General features: G+C 46.1%; 5 non-coding genes across 5 annotated transcripts; 2 read left to right on the top strand and 3 right to left on the bottom strand.

Moving 5' to 3' along the window:
* Positions 1–1675: 1675 nt before the first annotated feature.
* TRNAV-CAC (transfer RNA valine (anticodon CAC)) lies at positions 1676–1748 on the bottom strand. The gene has a single exon. It is a non-coding gene; the product is annotated as a tRNA-Val (tRNA).
* A 951-nt stretch (positions 1749–2699) lies between these two features.
* On the top strand, positions 2700–2782 carry TRNAL-CAG (transfer RNA leucine (anticodon CAG)). The gene has a single exon. It is a non-coding gene; the product is annotated as a tRNA-Leu (tRNA).
* Positions 2783–3778: 996 nt separating this feature from the next.
* On the top strand, positions 3779–3861 carry TRNAL-CAG (transfer RNA leucine (anticodon CAG)). The gene has a single exon. It is a non-coding gene; the product is annotated as a tRNA-Leu (tRNA).
* A 14487-nt stretch (positions 3862–18348) lies between these two features.
* Positions 18349–18421, bottom strand: TRNAK-UUU (transfer RNA lysine (anticodon UUU)). The gene has a single exon. It is a non-coding gene; the product is annotated as a tRNA-Lys (tRNA).
* Positions 18422–19505: 1084 nt separating this feature from the next.
* TRNAV-CAC (transfer RNA valine (anticodon CAC)) lies at positions 19506–19584 on the bottom strand. Its single transcript is given in 2 exon segments — positions 19506–19541; positions 19548–19584. It is a non-coding gene; the product is annotated as a tRNA-Val (tRNA).
* Positions 19585–22525: the final 2941 nt, after the last annotated feature.

Below are 22525 nucleotides of genomic sequence, written 5' to 3'. Positions count from 1 at the left end.
CATGTGAGACCCTGTATGGGAAACATGTAAGAGCCTGCATGGGAAACATGTAAGAGCCTGCATGGGAAACATGTAAGAGCCTGCATGGGAAACATGTAAGAGTCTGCATTAGAAACATGTAAGAGCCTGCATGGGAAACATGTAAGAGCCTGCATGGGAAACATGTGAGAGCCTGCATGGGAAACATGTGAGAGCCTGCATGGAAAACATGTAAGAGCCTGCATGGGAAACATGTGAGACCCTGCATGGGAAACATGTGAGACCCTGCATGGGAAACATGTAAGAGCCTGCATGGGAAACATGTAAGAGCCTGCATGGGAAACATGTGAGAGCCTGCATGGGAAACATGTGAGACCCTGCATGGGAAACATGTAAGAGCCTGCATGGGAAACATGTAAGAGCCTGCATGGGAAACATGAGAGACCCTGCATGGTAAACATGTGAGACCCTGCACGGCAAACATGTGAGAGCCTGCATGGGAAACATGTGAGAGCCTGCATGGGAAACATGTAAGAGCCTGCATGGGAAACATGTGAGACCCTGCCTGGGAAACATGTGAGACCCTGCATGGGAAACATGTGAGACCCTGTATGGGAAACATGTAAGAGCCTGCATGGGAAACATGTAAGAGCCTGCATGGGAAACATGTAAGAGCCTGCATGGGAAACATGTAAGAGTCTGCATTAGAAACATGTAAGAGCCTGCATGGGAAACATGTAAGAGCCTGCATGGGAAACATGTGAGACCCTGCATGGGAAAGATGTGAGCCCCTGCATTATCTCTTCATAGAGCGCCTTTATAAACTAGTCCTCTGAACCCTGAAATCTCAGTGACAAGACGCCCCGGGGTTGCCGAGGCCTGGGTGGATGAGTGTCTCACAAGGAGAATATATCAAATACATGATGACTGTGAAATGCCTAATAGGGCCAAGCCTGCTGCAAAGAGCTGCCTGTCATCTGCAGGTCTCATCTTCATCTCTAAAGATGGGCGGTGCCAGCATCCAGTTATGTCTTTTGAACAGCAAATTCATTGGGAGTGTGTGATTTTCTTTGTTCTGCAGACATTAATAAGAGTTTACTGCCGAAGTAAAATGGGAAACATCATTTACCACGAACGCATTACCACGCTTTACGTTTACAACGAGTCACTTACCACGCAAACGTATTTTCACCGCGGGTGCATTCCACGAAAGTTTTTACAACGCAAGCTTCATTGCTTCCAGTCTTCGTTCCTTCGTCCTGCGTGTATATCATTAGGTGAAAGGGACAATAAAAAGAGGGGGTTCTCCCCCCTAAAAAACAAGCGGATTTAAAAAAAAAAGAAAAGTTTAGAAAAAAAAACGCTATTCAGTGCCAAAGGAGAGAAAGGAAAGAGCCTCAACAACGACGTGGCGTGCACGTCCACATAGAAGTCCTATCTCTATTTTGAAAGACGTGTTTTGACGCTGGTTATCGTAACGTAAATATGGCGGAGTATAGTCTTGCGTGCTCAAATGCTGCGTGGTAAAGACACATGCGTAGTAAAATACGTGTGGTAAGCCATGCGTGGTACAGGTAAGCGTTGTATTATCATATATTCAAGTAAAATGAAGTCACCTGCCAGTCGCCTTTGATAATCACTTTCTTTTCTAGCTATATTCTTTAACTCATCTTTGAGTATATATTTCCGTAAAAAGTGTTTCCGCCCGGTTTCGAACCGGGGACCTTTCGCGTGTGAGGCGAACGTGATAACCACTACACTACGGAAACCCACATGGACAGTTGGACGGGCCTTTTACACACATTGCTGATCAGCGCTCCTGGTATGTGCTGAAGAGCCATGATTATAACTCTTAGCTTCAGAAATTATTTCCAAATCTGTTATCGCTACGTGTATTCGCTTATTCGCTGTCTTTCTTTGCAATCTGTGTTTTGCTCCTGTCCGGCTGCAGCAAAAAACTTACTAAGCCCTTTTCTTCGTAAAAAACTAATATTTTATTCGGACTTTTTATGATTAAGCTAACTTTCCGCTATGATTAGTAAATTCACCGCTCAGTTTCGGAGACACCTCGGCTCCGAGTCAGCCGGCGGCAGCTGCATGCTGGGGGTGTGGGGCTGACGGAGCCTTTATGCTTCCAGCGCCCTGAGGCTGCTCAGCCGAGATCCGGGCGCTACAAGCCCCGAGCCCGGGCAGAGCCCCGGCTGCGGGGGCAGAGCTCGCCTCCACGGGTCCCTGAATCTCGTCTCCTTCGCTGTGAATCCCCCTCAGAACCCGGTTCTTCGTCTTCAGTTGTTTTGTTCAGTTTGAAAAACATGAAAACCCGAAACAGGAGGCCGCCAGTGTGCGCAGGAGCTGTGGGGATTGACCGCACCCACCGCGCCCCACAACTGTGCAGCCCTGAACCCCGCTCTACCGCGATCTGCCGCAGGGGCTCAACTTTCCAGGAACGCGGCAAAGAAAAAAAGATTCCCCCCCCCCTCCGAATCAAGACGATATTTTTACACACTATCCCGAGTGTTGGGTGGTAAATTACGGAGCTGTGTCCAGAGCCGAGGCCACAGTGTAGAGGTATCCATGGTCAGGAGTCCTTAGAAACATCTCTGACCCCACCAGGCCCCGGACAGGAAGTCTTTTTAACTGCAAAGACTGAAATCCGAAGACTATCATAAGGCAGTCATTTTATCAGCTGGGAAACACGCCCCCTGTGCGCTGTTGTGGAAGTCAGGATGGCCGAGCGGTCTAAGGCGCTGCGTTCAGGTCGCAGTCTCCTCTGGAGGCGTGGGTTCGAATCCCACTTCTGACATCAGTTTTTGTAACATGCAATTTAAGACTTGATTGCAGTGTTTTTTCCAAGCGGCGGTATTTCAGATAATGCAATGCATAACATACTTTCGTAAATTAGCGCTAAATTCTTTTTCCCCTTGCTTGTTTTAAGTGCCAGCAGGGGCCTCTTGAAACAATAAATCACAGAATCATCTTCTTATCGCCTTGAGAGACTGAAAAGACAAAAAGACCCTGACTCTCTGTATCGAGCGTAGCTATCTATAGTGCAGCAGGTGCAGTGTCACCAGGGTTGCCTGCGTACCAACTAAAGCTGTGCTTTTAATTTTAAAAAGGTGAGGTGGGTTGGGGGTGGGGCTGTGGGGGCTCATCATTCCTTCTATTAGGAAGTACCCATGCCTATTATTGAAAAAACGCCGCCCTTAAATGTGGCATCGAATGTTTGGGGGGGGGGGGGGAGTCAGAGCTTTAAGTGGGATGAATAAAGTGTAGGGGAGGGATGTATAAGGCAGAAAGTGGAGGCAACATGTTTGCAGTAGCAGAGGGATTAACCGCACCCAGCGCAGCTCACAACTGTGCAGCCCTGAACCCCGCTCTACCGCGATCTGTGGGAGCTGCACCCTCTGAGCCCAGACTGAGTGAGAAACACACTCTTCGGATGTATGTTTTGTGACTTTTACAATTTCCTGCTGCAGTGACACCTTCCCAGGAATGCTGCAAAGAAAAAAGTATTTTTTACCCGCAGAATCAAAGGCGACTTTACACACAAGATCAAGAATATTGGGTGTGGGTGGGGGGAATGATGGAGCTGTGTCCAGTGATAGCCGAGCCGAGAGTGTAGAAGCTCCTTGTATACAGGGTCCTGACTCATCTTTAAAAACACCTCTGAACCCCTCCAGGCCCCCCCCCCCCCAGAAAGTTTTGTAACTACAAAGAGAGGCAATAAAACCAAAATAGAGTCTGTGAGAGGCATTCATTTGAGAACGAAGAAAGTAGGTCATAGAGCACAATGAGGCATGTCAGGATGGCCGAGTGGTCTAAGGCGCTGCGTTCAGGTCGCAGTCTCCTCTGGAGGCGTGGGTTCGAATCCCACTTCTGACATCAACTTTTGTGACATGTATTTTTGGACTTCAGCTTCAGTTTAGTGTTTTTTTTCCAAGTGCAGGAATCTCAGACAATGCATAGCATACTTCCGTAAATAGGCGCTAAATTATATTTTCAGTTGCTTGTACTAAGTGCCAGCAGGTGGTTCTTGAAACAATAAATCCCAGAATCATCATCTGATCGCCTGGAGAGATTGAAAAAACAACAAGCATTTTCAACGCAATAGGTCTCACATTTGCGAGAGTTTGAGCTATTGGCATTGTCAATGACAATGTCTTTTATTTAAGTGTTTACAAAACCTGAAAGCGGTGCATAAGCACCCACTTTATTCTTATAGTCCTTGCAAGAAGCAAGGTAGGAAGTAAACGAGATGCAGTTACTGCCAGCCTTGCTTCTCATAAGTAACCAGTATAAGTACAAAGTACGTGTTTACGCAGCGCTTGCAGGGTTTCCAAACACATAAATAAAAAAGCACTGTCATTTACAATGCCAATAGCTCAAACTCTCGCAAATGCGAGACCTATTTCATTGCAAATGCTTGTTTCCTCTGTTGTTCATGCTGTACAATGAACAAAAGACATTGTAGAGCCAGCTCTAAGGACAGACCTATTGCCTTTGCTAGTGCTTGTTTTATTTTTGCTCACCACTCTCGCTCAATGGCCACAGCCATGCCGGATTGAAAGACCTTATAATTCTTTCACCCACCCCCCCAAAGCAAAGCACACAGTGCACATTGCACATTATGAAAGGGAACTAATTTGAAATAAAAGGACTTTGTGAATGAGTGGGTGGATGGACGGGTGAGTGGGTAAGGATGAGTGAATGGATAGGTGGATGGACAGGAGAAAGGATGGCAGAGTAAATGGAAATCTGAGATGATGGATGAATGGATGGATGACATTTACTGATGGGTTGGTAAGTAAAAGGATGCATGCATAGATAATGAATGCTTGAATAGGTGGATGGATGAAATGGTGAACGGTTGAATGATGGATGACAGATTAATGACGTGCCTGTGGATGAAAGCGCTATATATTGTTCAATACTGCACGTTTTCTTTGTACATTCCGAAGGCTGGTCCTTATCAGGGCCTTTTAGAGCCAAGCTTAACCACAATTGCAAACATAGAGAAAGATTGCATCATTACCCTTAAAGTGTGGAATTGCGCTCTCACACTTGCACAGTCAAGTATTCCCTAGAGCACTCCCTCAACTGCGAAATGCCTGAGAGCGATGCTTAATTTGTGGAAGAAAGAGTGCTTGTGCCACAAGCTCTTCCCAGAAGCCTGCGACCAGTGCAATTAAGCATTGATGCAGTGAATATCAAGGCTGTGTGCGCTTAAATCCACCTCATCGCCCCCTTTAATGCACTAGCAGAAACTCCCTGCCCCTTCATTCCACCGTGGCAGGTCCCTGCTTTCTCCCTCAATGCCTTTCTTCTGCCTTGCTTTTCCTCTGCTTTCGGATTTCTGTATGTGGGAACATAAGTCCGGAGCCTCCACCACCCCGGGCAAAACTAACGGCGATTACAGCGGCGGATCGGCCCCCAGCAAGACACGCACGAAGGAGGAGGTGTCTGAAGCAAAGAGGCACAAAGCGGTCTAACGAAACACACGAAAGAAGGAAGAAGGTACAACAAGGGAAAAAAAGGAACAAGGAAGGAAGCGGAGGGCGGAGAAGAAGGAGCGCAAGATGGCGGCGCGCGGGTGTGGGGGCGACTAACAACTGAAACCGAGAAAAGGCAAAAGAGCAAGAAGGCGCGCAAGCTGTGAGTCCGGGAAAAGAGCGACACAGAAGCGGCGAGAAGCACAGACACAAGCGCAGGCCCGCACCCGCCGCTGTGAAAAGAAGCGAAGGGCAGCGTCCCGACCCCCAGCAAAACACAACTGGAACTCCCGGCGTGGCCATCTCCAAGGGGGCCAACACCATAGGGACAAGCACGGCAGCTGCAATGGCACAGGTACGCCTGTAACGCCAGGACCGTGGGAAGCGGGGAAGCGCACCAGAGACCAGCAATCTAAGTAGCCCCCCCAACAAACCCGGGAGGGGGAACCGGGAGGGAACACCACCCCGACTCTCAACCGATAAAAGCGAGACCGGAACTCCCAGGAAGCTCCCCTGAAGCGGCCATCTTGGTTGGGGACAAGCAAGCACAAGCGCACCAGAGGGGGAGGCTGGAAGAGACAAGCCACAAACCCCGGGGCACGAAAGGCACGTAGCGCACAACAACGAAACCGAGGGGGAGGCAAACAGATCCTCGACGCCCTCAAATAAAACAAAAGAAAACAACAACCGGACCGAGGCGGCCATCTTGGAGGGGGAGCGACACGAGTGAGGCAACAAATAAAACTTTTATCGAGACAAGGGCGGCCATCTTTGGAAAGAGGAGGCAAGACCACCAAAGAAGAGAATACTCGCGCTGGAAGCCGCACGAGGGCACAACAAGGCTCCCCAAACCTCCCGAGCCCGGCACTCAGACCGTCGCGGAACCGGAGAAAGACCAAACACACAAGGGCTGTAGGGCAATCCCTGCAAACAGACGGGGAAGTGCCATGGGGAGCAGACCAGGTGAAAAGGAACCAACACGCTAAAGAAACTGCGCAAGGCAGACTAGCCCTCTGAGCTGGCGGGGGCGAAAACAAGGACAAGAACGGTCAAGTGGCCAAGAAGATTCCGCGATTACCCTGCACCCATGCAGAGAAGCACCACCACGAAAACAGTGAAAGAGGATTCAACCAGGCAACAGAAAGAAGGCAGACTCCACACATACCTGGTCAGGAGGGGCGTTGACACAATGGCGGCACGAGATGAGAAGAACACCAATGATACCAAAAAAGTCAAGAAAGACTACCCGGAATCACCAAACAAGCTCAAGAACGGCCAGCACAACGAAACAACGCTAGACACTCTCCTCAAAAAAAATCAACGAAGGCAACGAGCTGGCCAAAGCAACGAAAAAGACAATTGACAACATTCAGATGGAACTGGCAGCACTTAGGGCAGACCAGAGCAAAACAAACAGCAGAATTGACGTTGCAGAGAAAAGGATCAGTGATCTGGAAGACCTAACCAGCGTAACCCACAAAGACCTAGGCATAGTAATAAGAACAACAAACAGCCTGCAAAAGATGATGGCGGCAGAAGACGACCAAAGCAGGAAGGGGAACATTAGACTCCTAGGTGTGCCAGAAGGAGAAGAGGACCTCCAGGGCTCATGCGCAGCCCTACTGGAAGACCTCCTGCCAAAACTGACCGGCCTGAAGTTCGACAGACCCTTCGAAGTGGATAAAGCCTACAGGGTACCCGCAACAAAGCCAACAAACAGCAGAGGCCCAAGACCTATCATCTGCAAGCCACTGCGAGCAAGTCACACTGAAGCAATCTTCGCTTTTGCCTTGAAAGGGCAAGCCCTGCGTTTCAACGGGCAAAAGGTAATCATCACACAGTACTTCTCCAAGCTCACAGTCGAGACCAGGAAAGGCTTCTGTTACATCCAGTCTTCAATAAAGAGCGGAGAGAAGATTGGTGCAGAATGAAGGTTCTTTAATACTTGTCCTTCACAGCAATCACGAAGCACGTCAGCCAGGAACAGAAGTCAGGCAGTAACTGACAACAGGTAGAACACTAAACATAGAACCCTCAATACATTCTAGGCAATAGAGACAATTGGTAAATACAGATGGTCTATAACTCTAAACCATAGATACCACACATCTCCCTTCCCCAAAACAAAAACAAAAACAAAATTAAAGATAAAAGTCCTTGAGATAAGCAGGAATACAGGTGTTGCGAGTACTCCGTCTGAGAACAGGTGGAAGATCAACTTGAGCAGAATTGATTTTTGGAACAGAGTTAGAAGAATCAGAAATGATATTTGAGGCAGAACAATCTGGTAAAATATTAAAGGTACAACTATCATCAATGACATCAGGAAGCGAACATTGGTCCGACAGCAGGGAAGAAGGACCAATTGGACCAGGACGTTCCAAATTCTCAGCTCCAGAAATGAAGTAAGAATCTTCTTGAGAGGAAGATGTGGAGGGTTGCAAATCCGGAGATAAACAGGCTGAAAGATTGCTGTCCTTCAAGCCTTTGCAGTCTTTGGAAACATGAGGATTGACAACCACCACATTTCTTTTGCTCCACCATTTCCCATTTGAAAGTAATACAGCATTCTTAGAAACTCCGATAACTTTTGAAGCAGGATAGAACTTAGATGTCTGACTACTGTTTTTCAAAGGTCTTTTGACTTTGACCGAGTCACCCACCTTGAAGGGAACAATTTTGGTTTTAAACTTATCATCATAAGCAACTTTCATTTTGTTTTGCATAGCAACAACTTTGTCACGAACGTGATCAACATTAGGTAATTTTCCATCAACTTTTGTCTTGTCAAGGACCCAAGGAGGACTAAGTTTGGAAGAACCAAAACGTTTCTTTAACAAGACAAAAGGGGTAACACCAGTCGTGGAGTGAGGCGTGTTATGATAACTCCACAACCTTTCTTTGACAGCTTTAGAAACATCCAAATTTTGCATGCAGGCTAGTTGGATGGTGTCTTTTAACATTTTGTTAACCCTTTCAACCATGCCATTTCCTTGTGGGCTGTACAGAGCAACAGTTAAGTGTTTGATGTCAAGATTAGATAAAAAAATTTGGGTAACATGGGATTTGAACTGAACACCATTGTCAGAAACTAGACATTTGGGAATCCCTTCTCTATGAAAAAGGTCATCCAAAAAATCAATAACACCGACAGTGGAGGGATCAGACATGAACCTGCACTCAACCCACTTGGAAAAATAATCCACAATGACTAAAGCAAACCTTAAATGAGGCTTTAAATTATACATGGGACCAATAAAGTCAATGCCCAGTTTCTCCCAGGGACCCTGAGGATAAGGAACAGGACGAAGAGGAGTATTCCGCAGCTTGAGCGATTTGTCAGCTTCAAAACAACAAGAACACCTACCCACATAGTTTTCCACATCAACATCTAAATTTGGCCACCAGTAGTAGAGTCTTAATCTTTTCTTGGTACCGGTGATCCCCAAATGCCCAAGGTGAGCCAAATTCAACAATTTCACTTTAAGTTTGTTAGGAGGAATTAACAAGGAGCCCCTCATCAAAAAATCATCCTCTACAGTAAGTTCGTCTTTGACTTTCGAGAACATCCGTAACCCAGGATCAAGATTCCTATCATCGGGCCAGCCCTTGAATATGTGACCCTTGATTATGTCTTGGGCCTTATCTAATTTGACACAATCTAACCACTCATCTTTACTGATGATACTCTCAGAAAACATCAAACCATCAACCATACCCACAACGCACTCAGAGTCTTCACTAAGAGAAAAAACACCATCAGAATCCTTAAGTGGACATCTAGAAAGGAAGTCAGCACGAGTATTTTTCCCTCCAGGGATATGTGTAATAGAGAAGTTAAATTCATACATTCTTGAAAGCAACCTAACTAAGCGAGGACTGAGATTATTGTGATCTTTGTTTGATAAAAGGAAAACTAAGGGTTTATGGTCTGTCACCAAAATAAATCTTCGACCCCAAAGGTAAGTTTCGAAATGCTTGGTAGCCCAAAGACAAGCCAGAGCTTCCCTCTCAATGGTGCTGTATCTGCGTTCTGCAGGAGAAAGGGACCTGGAAGCAAAACCAACAGTTTGTTCCACACCATCAATTAACTGAGACAAAACAGCCCCTAACCCGATGCCGCTTGCATCCACCGTGACAATTGATTGAATGTCATCTCTAAAAGAATGAAGAGAGGGGGCCTGTACAATGAGTTTTTTTAAATGTACAAAAGTTTTGTTGAGAGAATCATCCCAAACAAATTTTTCACCTTTTCTGAGTAATTTCCTTAAAGGTTCAGTTTGTAAAGCAAAACAATCCACAAATCTTGATTAATACTCACACAGACCGAGGAAAGACCTAAGTTGATCTTTGTTCTCGGGATTTGGACTATCTACAATGGCTTTAATAAGATCTTGTTTGGGAGATATGCCACTGCTGGAAATGTGATGACCAAGGTAATCGATGCTGTCAACCATAAATTTACACTTCTCTTTTTTTACAGTGAAACCATTGGTTTCAAGAATGTTCAACACTTCAGACAGTTTCTTTATATGATCATTATCACATTTGGAATACATCAGAATGTCATCTTGGTAAGCTAATACATTGCTACAATTTCCAAACATTTTGTACATGAGCTTCTGGAAGACAGAAGCAGCAGACGCGAGCCCAAAAGGCATGCGTAGGAATCTGTAAGGACCAAATGGTGTATTAAAAGAAGTCAAATCACAGGAGTCTTCACAGAGTTCAACTTGGTGATATGCAGATCTCAAGTCCAGACACGAAAAAACTTTAGAATCACCAAGTTGGGCTAACATGTCCTGGATCTTGGGAAGGGGAAAGCAATCAATTAAAATATTTTTATTTAATGATCTTAAATCAATGCATAATCTTATGTCTTTGCTACCCTTTTTCTTCGCGATAACAATGGGGGCCACCCATTCTGATGAATTTATAGGCTCAATAACTTTGTCTAGGCAAAGTTGCTCTAAGTGTAGCTTTAGTTGAGACCTAACAGATAGGGGGACATTCCTTACTTTATGGATAACAGGAATGGCATCCTTTTTGAGGACAATGCGATGCTCAAAGTCATGTACAAGACCCAGCTTGTCTTTGAAGAGAGCACTATGTTTGGTAAGAAGTTGGTTTAAGGCAAGATTGGTGGAAGAACAAACATCAACTAAGGAGATGGGACAAGAAGTGCCAGGTCTTAAAACCATACCGAATTTGCCCTGATCTTTCCATCCTAATATGTTGTATCCATTTTTAGCTACGTATATTTTAGTAGCAATGCATCTGTCCTCAAATTTTATGGTGTCATTGAAAAATCCTAACATGTCAATGGAATGACCACCAAATGAAATGGTGTGTATGTCAGGAGGAAATAGTTGGGAAGATTTCCAATGCAAATTACATAAGATGTCAGTGACAAAGGTGATTGGAGATCCAGAATCCACCGTCACTTGAATTACAATATCACCAATGGTGATGTCACAGATAGGACCACCATCATCTAATTCAGCATCAATGTATAGAATAATCTTATTAGATGGAACCACTGTACATACATTTTCTGGTTCAGAAAATTCAACATTTTCAATCGTATTAACTTTTATAGGGTTTCTGTTACACACCCTGGTGAAGTGACCAGTACGTTTACAATTAAGACAAATTTTATTAAGAGCTGGACAACTTTTGGAATTGGCTAGATGTGAAGAAGAGCCACACCTGAAACACGCAAAATTTTTCCTAGGTTCTCTGGAATCTTTGTTTTTAAATTGGAAAGATTTTGGTTTAATATTTAAAGCACTGACAGTTTCAGCCACGGTTTCACTTTTATTTTTGTTTAAAACTCTTTGTGAAGAGACAGATCTCTCAATTCCTCTAGCAAGTTCAAGAGTTTCTTTGAGAGATGGATCTCTGCAACACAGTAATCTCTCTTGGAACTTTTTATTATAACAATTAACAATTATTTGATCTCTGAGGTAAGAGTCTATGTTGCCATCAAATTCGCACGTTGCGATCAAAACTCTAAGTTCAGTTAGGAAAGTGTCAATTGACTCATACTCAAATTGATGTCTGGTATAAAATTTGTGACGTTCAACAACTACACTGGTTTCATCAATAAAATACTTAGCTAGTCTGGAAACAGCTTCTTGAAAAACATCCCAATCAGTTTCATGAGGTTGGGGAGAGACAGGTAAATGATCAAAAATGCGCTGGCCTTCAGCTCCAAGACTGTTATATAGTAAGGCTAACTTCCTGTCTGGTTCATATTTTTGACCATCTAAGGCAATGATATAACTACCAAAACCTTTGAACCATTGTTTCCATTTGGTTTTGGGTACACCTGGATCAGAAAGAAAATAAGGAGGAGTGACAATATTTTGAGACATTTTCGTATAAGATGTGAATAATGAATATAATAAAGTTAAATGATATGAAATGTAAAAATGTGTTTTTCTCAAATAACTATACTGAATAATTTTTATAGTACTTTGTAAGATGTGCACATCATCGAGTAGAATTCCAAAAAGATGTGCTGTGAAATATGTAGAACCACAGTTTTTAAACTAAAATAGAATCCAAACCTGAAGACGACTGAATTGCTTGAAGTCCAGAACTGGGCTGACAAGTTTAAAAATGAAAAACGTTTTAAAATGTTGTTAAATGCGATTGGCCCCTATGCGATGATAAAATTATGAGGAAACGAACGATGATAAAAGTCTTGAAAAAACGAGCGCATGAAACTGATTGCGCACGTTAATTAGGTTGTGGAATCTGCGTGAACCGCTCCAAGATGGAGGCACGTAGGGTGATCTGACGTGAAAAGCGTCACTCCGTCGTGACCTGGACGGAGTTTTATGACGTCAGCAGCTGACTGGGAGTATGAGACGAGGATGGCAGGAGACTCTGAATACGTCCGATGGAATGCTCAAGCCGTGAATCGCTCGAGCGGTAGGAACGTGGAGTCTTTGTGGCGCTCGAGCAGCAGTTCGCTCCCGATTTTGAAAAGCGCTACGATGATTAAGTGTCTTTGGACAGGTAAGAATTGTCCGACAAATAAAATTTTCATACGACCTTAAGTGGTTGACGGGCGCTTCTTGAAAGTAATGTTCCAGCGCACTCGGGTCGTTGAGAAAGTCTCCCAGTGCTTTGGTGGTTGCTGGTGATGTGAAGGCAGAAATCCCAAACGTCGCCAAATGTTACATCCAGTCTTCAATAAAGAGCGGAGAGAAGATTGGTGCAGAATGAAGGTTCTTTAATACTTGTCCTTCACAGCAATCACGAAGCACGTCAGCCAGGAACAGAAGTCAGGCAGTAACTGACAATAGGTAGAACACTAAACATAGAACCCTCAATACATTCTAGGCAATAGAGACAATTGGTAAATACAGATGGTCTATAACTCTAAACCATAGATACCACAGCTTCCTAGCCCTGAGAGACAAGCTGCGGAAAGACAACATCACCTTCAGCTTTGCCGGGCCGGCAAGGATGAAGATAACAGACAGGCAAGGCACCATAATTTTTGGCGAGCCGAACGAACTAAGGAACTATTTGAGAGGTCCAGAACCAGAAACCATGGAAGCACAGAACCCCGGAGAAAAACGGAGAGCCTCCTCAGACGCAGCGGGCGGTGGGACAGAGGAACGCTGACACAACAAATGGACAGAAAGAACAAGTACCTCAGGCACAAGCAAAAGCACAAGCCCCTACACTGGAAACAAATGGAGCGTACCCGGCGCCCAGGACTATGTTTCGAGACCATGACTGCATCTACCTCAGGCCCTCGCAGAGAAGAAGACTGAACAGACTTACTTGAAGCACAATCTACCTCTTTTGATCTACCTCAGAGCAGAGGAGGCGACGCAGGAAGACACGAAACGACACACCCATATCCTTTTAACACTAACCCTGTTGTATATAAGACTTTCTTATCTGTGACATTCGAGCCAAGCATAAGCAGCAGGCACAATGGCGACTGGGGGTTGTGTGGACACAGATTCGGGGGGGGGGGAGGAGGGAGGACCCTTGCTGTCGCACGTCCACAGTTCTAAATGTGGGGGAGGAGGGAGGGAGCGGCGGGGGGAGGGGAGGGGAGGGAGAGGTCGCAATTCCTAGTACAGAAGTATGCTTTTCTTTTTCTCTATGTCTTTACTATTACTATTACTATGTCCCTATCGGAACACACCCATCATGGAGGGGGGGGTGACTCAACCAGCACACATATAAAAGTACCTGCCAACACCAGAACAAGACCTGGCAAAATCCCGAGTATGCAGCAGCCAAGTAAGGTAGCAAAGTTAGTAACACCAGAAAGAAGAAGCGAACATGACAAACCACCATGATGACACAAACGAACACCAAGATATCCTCAAACCTCAAAGTAGTGTCCCTCAACGTGAAGGGCCTCAACCATCCCATCAAGCACAGGAAGACCCTAGATTACTTAGCGAAACTAAAGGGGGATGTGTATGTCCTACAAGAAACCAAACTCTCAGAAGAGGACGCGAACCGCCTCAGGGCGAGGTGGATAGGCGAGATTTTCTGCTCACCAGCCAAACACAAAAAGCGAGGGGTTATAACCATAGTCAGCAAGAAAGCCAACATGACCCTAGTAAACAGCCACAGAGACGAGGAAGGCAGACTACTACTAACGAGCCTAAATAAAGGGGAAGAAACCATACACGTCGCCAACGTATACGGGCCTAATGCAGACGATAAAGACTTCTGGCATAGCGTAGGAAACAAACTAGCTGAGCTACCTCAAGGAGACCTTCTCCTACTAGCGGGAGACATGAATCAAGTCCTGGATCAACCCCTAGACAGGCACCCATACAGACCCAGCCATGACTCCCACAACCAGAACATCCTCAAAGATATATGCACCAAACTCCAGCTTAGAGATCCGTGCAGGCTACAACACCCAGACGCGAGGGAATACACGTTCTACTCACACCCACACAACTCATACAGCAGGATCGACTACATCCTGATGTCAGACACACACACTCACCTGATTGACCAAATGGACATTGCCCCCATAACCATTTCAGACCATGCACACATCTCACTCGCTCTGAGCGGAAGACCCAATGATACACCAAGTCGCAGATGGAGGCTTAACAGTGACATTCTACAACACCCAGACAACATAACTGAAATCAAGTTAGCCATAAAAGAATCCTGGGAACTCAATAACAACGATGAGGTGAACAAAGCCACCATCTGGGACACCCTAAAAGCCACACTCCGAGGCAGACTCATCAACATCAAGGCAAGAAGGAACAAAGGCAGAAACAAGAAGATAGCAGAACTAGAGGAACAAACAGGTAACCTAGAAAAAGGGCACTGCGCAAACCTCACAGACAAAAACACACTGACCACACTAACAAAGAGGAAGTACGAACTCAACAAGATCCTGAGCGAACGGGCGGGCACGTGGATCAACAAATTCAAATCAATAAACCTCTGATCCGCCAACAAAGCTGGGAAACAACTAGCTTCATACTTGAAGACCAAACAGAGACAACACTTGATCGCGGCGATTACGGACAGAACGAACAAGTCACAGACAACAAACAAGGGAATCCTAGAAGTCTTCAGACAATTCTATCAGGAGCTGTACAGTGCGGACAAAGGTCTAGCGGCAGACGGAGGGGCAGAACTACTCAGCAAAATTACCTTACCAACACTAACAACGACCTAGAAGGAAACATTAGAGGGAGACATCACAGACGCAGAGATAGACAAAGCAGTTACAACACTTAAACCAAACAAAGCGCCGGGACCAGACGGGTACACAGCGGCGTTCTACAAAACATTCCTAGTGGAACTAAAACCCACCTTATCAGAGGTCTTCAACCACTGCACCCGCGAAGGGCGCATGACTGACACCATGGCGGAGGCCAATATCATCGTGATCCCCAAAGATGGGAAAGACCCGCAATACCCGCAGAGCTACCGCCCGATCTCACTCATCAATGTAGACTGCAAGATTTACGCAAAGATTCTGGTGAATAGACTAAACAGCGTCCTTCCCCACCTCATCCACAACTCACAAGTGGGATATATTAAAAACAGACAACACAAGATTACTCTGCCACCTCATCAACCAGACAACACACAGCTCTGACCTGGCAGTGATGATAGCGCTGGACGCGGAGAAGGCCTTCGACAGAGTCTCCTGGCCCTTCCTGGACCTATGCATGGGTAAATTCGGCCTTGGCACCAAATACAGAGGCATGGTCATGGCACTATACAACAAGCCGCGAGCAAGGGTTGTAGTCAACGACAGAACATCAGAACCACTGACTCTAGAGAGAGGAACAAGGCAAGGGTGCCATCTATCCCCAGGCCTCCTTCGACTAGCGCTAGAGCCACTGCTATCAATGATAAGGGAAAACCCAGATATAGCGGGAGTCCAAGTCAAGAACAAAACAGTGAAATTGGCAGCGTATGCAGACGATGTGCTAATAACGACGAAAAAAACATCCACATCCACCGCTGATGACCTCCATAGACGAGTACGCCAAAGCCTCAGGATACAAATTAAACAAGGACAAGTCGGAGTGTAAACCCATGAACACGCACACAACAAGAGCGGTATTGGGCAAATCAGGTCTAGCCTGGCAGACAAAACCTCTCAAATACCTGGGCCTCCTCTTCAGTAGGGACCTCAAAGCAACGCTGGAGCACAACGAAGAAGCCATCCTGAGGAAGATAAAGGAGAGACAAGACCTGTGGTCCCCCAAGTACATCAGCTGGTGGGGTAGAGTGGAGACAATAAAGATGATGGTAACACCAGTGGTCAAATACACGCTCAGCATGCTGCCCCTAACAATGACCGATGACTTCCACAAAAGACTTGACAAACTGCTAAATAAGTTCATTTGGAGAGACAAAAAGCCAAGAATCAGCCTACAAAAACTGAGGCTCAGCAAGGATCTGGGTGGTCTGAACGTTATGAACTTCAAAGACTTTCAAACGGCTTGTCTAGCCAAACAGGGAATCTTCTGGACCACGAACACGCAGGACTATGAACCAGAATGGCTGACACTGGAAAGGAATATTCTGGGAGGGCTAAACCCAATAACAATGCTCACAGCAAACAAACACCCCGCGAAGCAGGACCCCATCATCAAATACACCAGAGAAGCCCTGATAAGAGTAGACAAGCAAATGGGACAACGAATTATAGGCACCAAATGGGAATCAATATGGTCGAACACAAAAGTACAGTACAAAGGGAGGACGATGCACGACGAAACCTGGATAAGTCTGGGCATCACCACACCGGCACAGCTGGAAAAGAACCATACTCCACTCACGTTCCAAAACCTCAAACAACTACACAATCTACCAGACATAGAACTATACACCTTACTCAAACTCAGAACAGCCATAAACAAAGCCAATCTTAACACAGAGAGGCCCACCCTCATACAGTACATGTGCATACTCAACAAGACAGGCCACCACACTGCGCAGATTTACAAACTCCTGTGCCCCCAAAAGTACACACTGAACGCAAAAACAACAAACTACTGGGAAACGCGATACACCAGGCACCTCAGTGAGGAAGAAAGGGGCAAACTATGGAGGTCAGCCACAACAAATAAAGTCACTCCACAACTTGCACAAACAAAGTACTGGCTCCTACACAGAGCTTATTGGACCACGGAAAAACTAGGGAAGGTAGGCGTAAGAGACAATGACAAGTGTTGGAACTGCCACAAAGAAACGGGAACCCTGGAACACATGCTATTCGACTGCTGCAAGGTCAGAGCATTTTGGACAAAGGTAAACAATTTCATCAACACTGTCATAGGGAGCACCATACAACCAGGTTTCATAGGGCTAATCACAGCCTTCATGGCCCCAGACCTAGGAAGCAAAGAGGAGAGAGACCTAGTAGACATCCTACTTACCGCAGCAGTCAAAACCAGACTGGGGAATTGGAAGGACACGGCTAGGGTAACATTCAAGAGCTGGCTAAACTCGGTGACCTTCCTCAGGGGTGCAGACAACATCATGGGGAAGTTCTCGCCAAACCACAACGCAAAAACTGAGATGTGGGCTGCCCTAGACGCACACCTAGGGTCAGACAAGCCGCCGTGAACTGCACCACAATCAGGGGAAACAAACGACCACGAACAACCCCCCCCCCCCCATTCTCTTTCCCTTCTCTTTTCTGTCCTCCCACCTTGTTCCTTCTTCACCACCGGGGGGCCTACAGGCCAACAATTCGACCAGCACGCACAATGGCACAATGTATATGCCAGATGATCAAAAAGACCTTGTAATGAGAAACTCCTACTGTACCCCCCCACCCCCCCCCCCCTTCACCCCCGCTATTCCTGTCGGCATTACTACTGTACTAAACTGTAAATTTGTGTTACTTTTCTAAATAAAAATCTTTTGGAAATAAAAATAAAAAATAAGTGCCAGTTCCTCACACCGGCAGCCACGGCTCAAATTAAGCAGTGCCTGAGTCAACCTAGCAGCTTTAGACACGAACAGAGGAGGCAGGCACCAAGGCCAGATACTCAGAGTTTGTCAATCTTGCCAGATTTTGAAAGTCCCCCCTGCTGCCTTGTTCCCTTCCAGGGTCTGAACTGGAAGGGAACAGACTTGAGAGCCCCTCTAAGCATTGGGAACCATTTCCTGTTCAAGGAGAGTGGGTTTGACACTGGCTCTTACTTTTATAAACTACAGGGCCGATCTTACCCTCCAAATCTCAAATAGGTTAAAAAAAAAAGGGAAATACATTTGCAACTTGGGAGAGAACATTTGTAAGTAACTGAATAATAAATTCATGAGTGAACAAAGAAAGGATTAATTTTAAGTGTGGAACATTTCAATAGAACATAGGCATCATGAAATAAACTTTAGACGCCCGAACAGGGACTTGAACCCTGGACCCTCAGATTAAAAGTCTGATGCTCTACCGACTGAGCTATCCGGGCTTCTGATTTTATCATGTATCGTAATGTGAAATGTATTTCATCATGTTCTCAGCCCAGCATATTTTATGAGTGATAGTCTTTACTTCAGAAGACCTCCCACCATTCCCTTCCATAGATTTCCCATGTTTTCCTTTGAACCCGCAGCCAGGAGCTATCTGCATCACAGAAGCCACCCTGAGTCTCTTTTCCTGACTCTCGCTCTCTTTTGACGCCCTTTGCGTGTTCTTCGCCTTTGATTCCACACCCTGCAAAGAGAGATAAGGGACAGGGCAGCCGAGGGCAGTGACTGAGTCGGCTGCAGCAGGGCAGTGGCGTAGGGCCCCCACCCTGCCTTTAGTTACTGCTCTGTTCTTATCTGTGCCTTATCTCTTCCTACCTTCGGGTCCTCTCAGTCTCACCCTACTCGTCTCAGTTATTAAACCCTGCCCACACTGCCCCTCCCCAAAAGTAGAATTGTGTAACAAAATATGGCCTCCAGGAAAATTGTCATTGCGCCTTTGGGTGCTCCCCTGGACCTTTGGTAGAAGCACCGGCGCTCCCGCAAATGAACATTTTATGTGCCTTTCCTACATACCAGTAAATACACCCTAAAGAGCTGGCGTGTGTGTTTGTATGTAAATATGTACTGATTTACTAAGATTTTGTGTTGGAGGTGCGCCACTTGGCGCAGCCATACGCAAACTCCATATTGGGATTTACCAATACACACAGTTCAAGGTTTGCGTGGCTTTGCCGGGGTTTTCTCCAAAAGTAACTCAGTGCAATGCATAGCGCCGCCTCGTGCTTCCTTGCATCGGGGTACATTACATGGGTGAAGCCTGGGCGTCCACAGCCTTCATCCGTGCACTCCGACATGAATCCATTGCCAATGATTGTTTACCTTGGGTGTTATTGTATTGGTCCAGCGCTCCCTGACCATCCCTGGGCGCTATAACAGGCGCAGAGGTTAAATGCCAGCATCACATTCTTGGGGGTACCCTAGATGAATTGAAGCGAGGGTATTATTAATATTATTTTTTTCTAGTTATTTTCTTTTACTCGTCTTTGAATTCTGAGAACCTCTATAACTTTTTAAAAAAAGGGTTGTTTCCGCCCGGTTTCGAACCGGGGACCTTTCGCCTCAGCGTGTGAGGCGAACGTGATAACCACTACACTACGGAAACCCACATGGGTTCACTTGGGGGCCTTTGGACAAAACCTTACATAAACAAGCATCGGAAATGCAATAGATCTCGCATTAGGAAAGTTTGAGCTATTGGTCTTATAAATTACATTTTTTTAATGTATGTGTTTGTTAAAATAGCTAAATTAATAGCTCTGTCATTTACAATGCCAATAGTTATAACTTTCGCAAATGTGACACCTATAGCATTTGTAATGCAACATGTTTTTTATTTACGTGACTTAGATGTATTAATATTACAAATAACAATGGCTTTTATTTTTTTTTGTTAAATTGTTAAATACTGTATTTAATTTATAATGGCAATAGCTTAAACTTTTGTAAATAACTTTTGTGAAGATTATATTCAGTATTTTTTATTGTGACGAAAATCCAAGAACAGAAGTGAAATATTAACATCTTTTTGTGATTTGTAATAAAGCTTGAAAACAGCTTGAAACAGTGTCACCTGTCGTGAAATGAGGGCTGTAACTCACTGTGTAATGTACTATGTAAAGGTGACCACAAAATACAGAAACTGTGAATTGAACTTTAGAGGAAATGGGAGCCGAACAATGGGGAGAGGGAGGGCGGGGTGATTTATGCTTCCAGATTATGAGGTGGAAGTGCTCTGGCGAATACACCGCCCCCTCCCCACAGTTGCAAGTCAAACTTGAGCGAAGAGAAGAACATGCAGTGTTGCAGATCCTGAGCTAACTTTTGTTTACCTTTGTCAGTGGCAGTGTAATCCCTGTAAAAGATTACATGTTGTTTTTTATTTAATATTTACTTTGTGTTTCAACCTGCCGCTAGTTGTGCTAGTTGTGTGCGTGTGTGTCTGAGTGGGAGTATTCATGTGAGTGTGAGTGTGTGTGCATGTGTGTGTGTGTGTGCATGTGTGTGCATGTGGTGTGTGTGTATGTGAGTGCATGCATGTGAGTCTGTTTGCAAGTGCATGCGTGTGTGTGAGTGCGTGCGTGTGTGTCTGTGTGTGTGAAGAATTCTCTCATGCTGTATTTTGAGAAAGCTTTTGTGTATGCTGTCTGTTTGTAAGCGCTGCGTTTAAAAAACAAGGATACTGTGCTGGACACTAAACTATTATAAGGTCCCAAAAGCGAAACCTATTGGCTATGCCAATGCTTGCTTTAAGTAGGGAGGTGATTACTTGAAGGGAAGCAGCAGGCAGCGCGAGAATAAATGCGTCCTTGCTTGTTAGAGGGAGAATGTATGGCTCATCAACACAAACTAAATACTCGACTAAATGCCAAGAAACCAAAACGGCTGTTTTTTAAAACCGTAATTGAATATATTAATTTAAATGATTCCAATCCTTTCTGAGGCCGTACATAAAGCGAGTCATCAATCTCTATTACGGAGCATTTCTTTTCCCCGGACTTAATTGGCTATTCGTCTTGCGCCGAGGATTTTAAGCTCATTTGCTCAAGCACTCTTCAGTGTCATTGCTGAAGCTTTGACTGAAATTGCACGGAGGCAAAAACGTTCAAAGCAAAGACAAATCGAGCAAGGAAAAGTAGAAGTGTTAATAGAAAATGCAAGAGTGCAAGCAGGAGAGAAGACGACAGATACTCAATGACAACGAGCACAAACACTACAAATTTGAAAGATGTAAACTTTCCACTCCAGCACACTCTATGCATGCAATGTCATAAAACTCACTTTGACTTTACAAAAGTGGAAGCTGCGCGATGCACACAACACTGCTGAGATACAGCACGGCCGGCCAGCCGTGAAACTGAAAGCACGGCCGGCCGTGAAAAAGCCTTTGATGCAGCAGGGGGTAATTAGGGGAGGAGAATGGCTGGGCTGAGGCAGAGCGCCAAGCCTTTGATGCAGCAGGGGGCGGAGCGGGAAGAGCTGCTGGCGGCACTAAGCTGACGATTTGATGCTGTGCACGCGCATTTTAACTAATTGCGCTTGCGCATTGAGTTAAAAGTGCACATGCACTTCATCAAATCGCCAGTGAATCGCCAGTGTAGGTAAGCTTAGTTTAAGCCCCCATAGTCTCGCTCTGCTCAATGCGCATGCGCATTGACAGGCGAGACCTAAAACGTAGAGCAGTGTTCCTCGTCGATGCTCAAAAGTCGTGTTTATATCTTTTAAGGTGACTTTGGAAATTATTTCCAATTCCAAATAGGTATTAGTTCCATTTATTTACTGTCTTTCCCTTTGCGATCTGTTTTTCTGCTCTTATCCTGCTGCAGCAGAGCACTCACTCACTACATACAAAAATAACTTTATTTTGACTTTTTCTGATCAAGCTAACTTTTCACTTTGACTAGTTCACCGCTCAGTTTAGGAGACACCTCAGCTCTGGGGGGCGCGGAGTGAAGGGGGGGCTCAGGCCTGAGCTCTGGAGGGGGAGGAGGTGGGGGGGCTCAGCTCTGGGGGGCGCGGCGTGAAGGGGGGAGGCCTGAGCTCTGGGGGGTGTGGAGTGAAGGGGGGGCCGAGGCATGAGCTCTGGGGGGCGCAGAGTGAAGGGGGGGGGTGAGGGCTGAGCTCTGGGGGCGCGGAGTGAAGGGGGGGTGAGGCATGAGCTCTGGGGGCGCGGAGTGAAGTGGGGGCTGAGGCCTGAGCTCTGGGGGCGCGGAGGGAAGGGGGCGAGGCCTGAGCTCTGGGGGGCGCGGAGTGAAGGGGGGCCGAGGCCTGAGCTCTGGGGGGCGCGGAGGGAAGGGGGCGAGGCCTGAGCTCTGGGGGGCGCGGAGTGAAGGGGGGCCAAGGCCTGAGCTCTGGGGGGCGCGGAGTCAAGGGGGGGTGAGGCATGAGCTCTGGGGGCGTGGAGTGAAGGGGGGGTGAGGCATGAGCTCTGGGGCGCGGAGGGAAGGGGGGCTGAGGCCTGAGCTCTGGGGGGCGCGGAGGGAAAGGGGGGCCGAGGCCTGAGCTCTGGGGGGCGCGGCGTGAAGGGGGAGTGAGGCATGAGCTCT

Source organism: Lissotriton helveticus, chromosome 1_2 (genome assembly GCF_964261635.1).
Source record: "Lissotriton helveticus chromosome 1_2, aLisHel1.1, whole genome shotgun sequence".
Classification (NCBI taxonomy): domain Eukaryota; kingdom Metazoa; phylum Chordata; class Amphibia; order Caudata; family Salamandridae; genus Lissotriton; species Lissotriton helveticus.
This window is presented reverse-complemented; position numbering and strand designations above follow the sequence as displayed.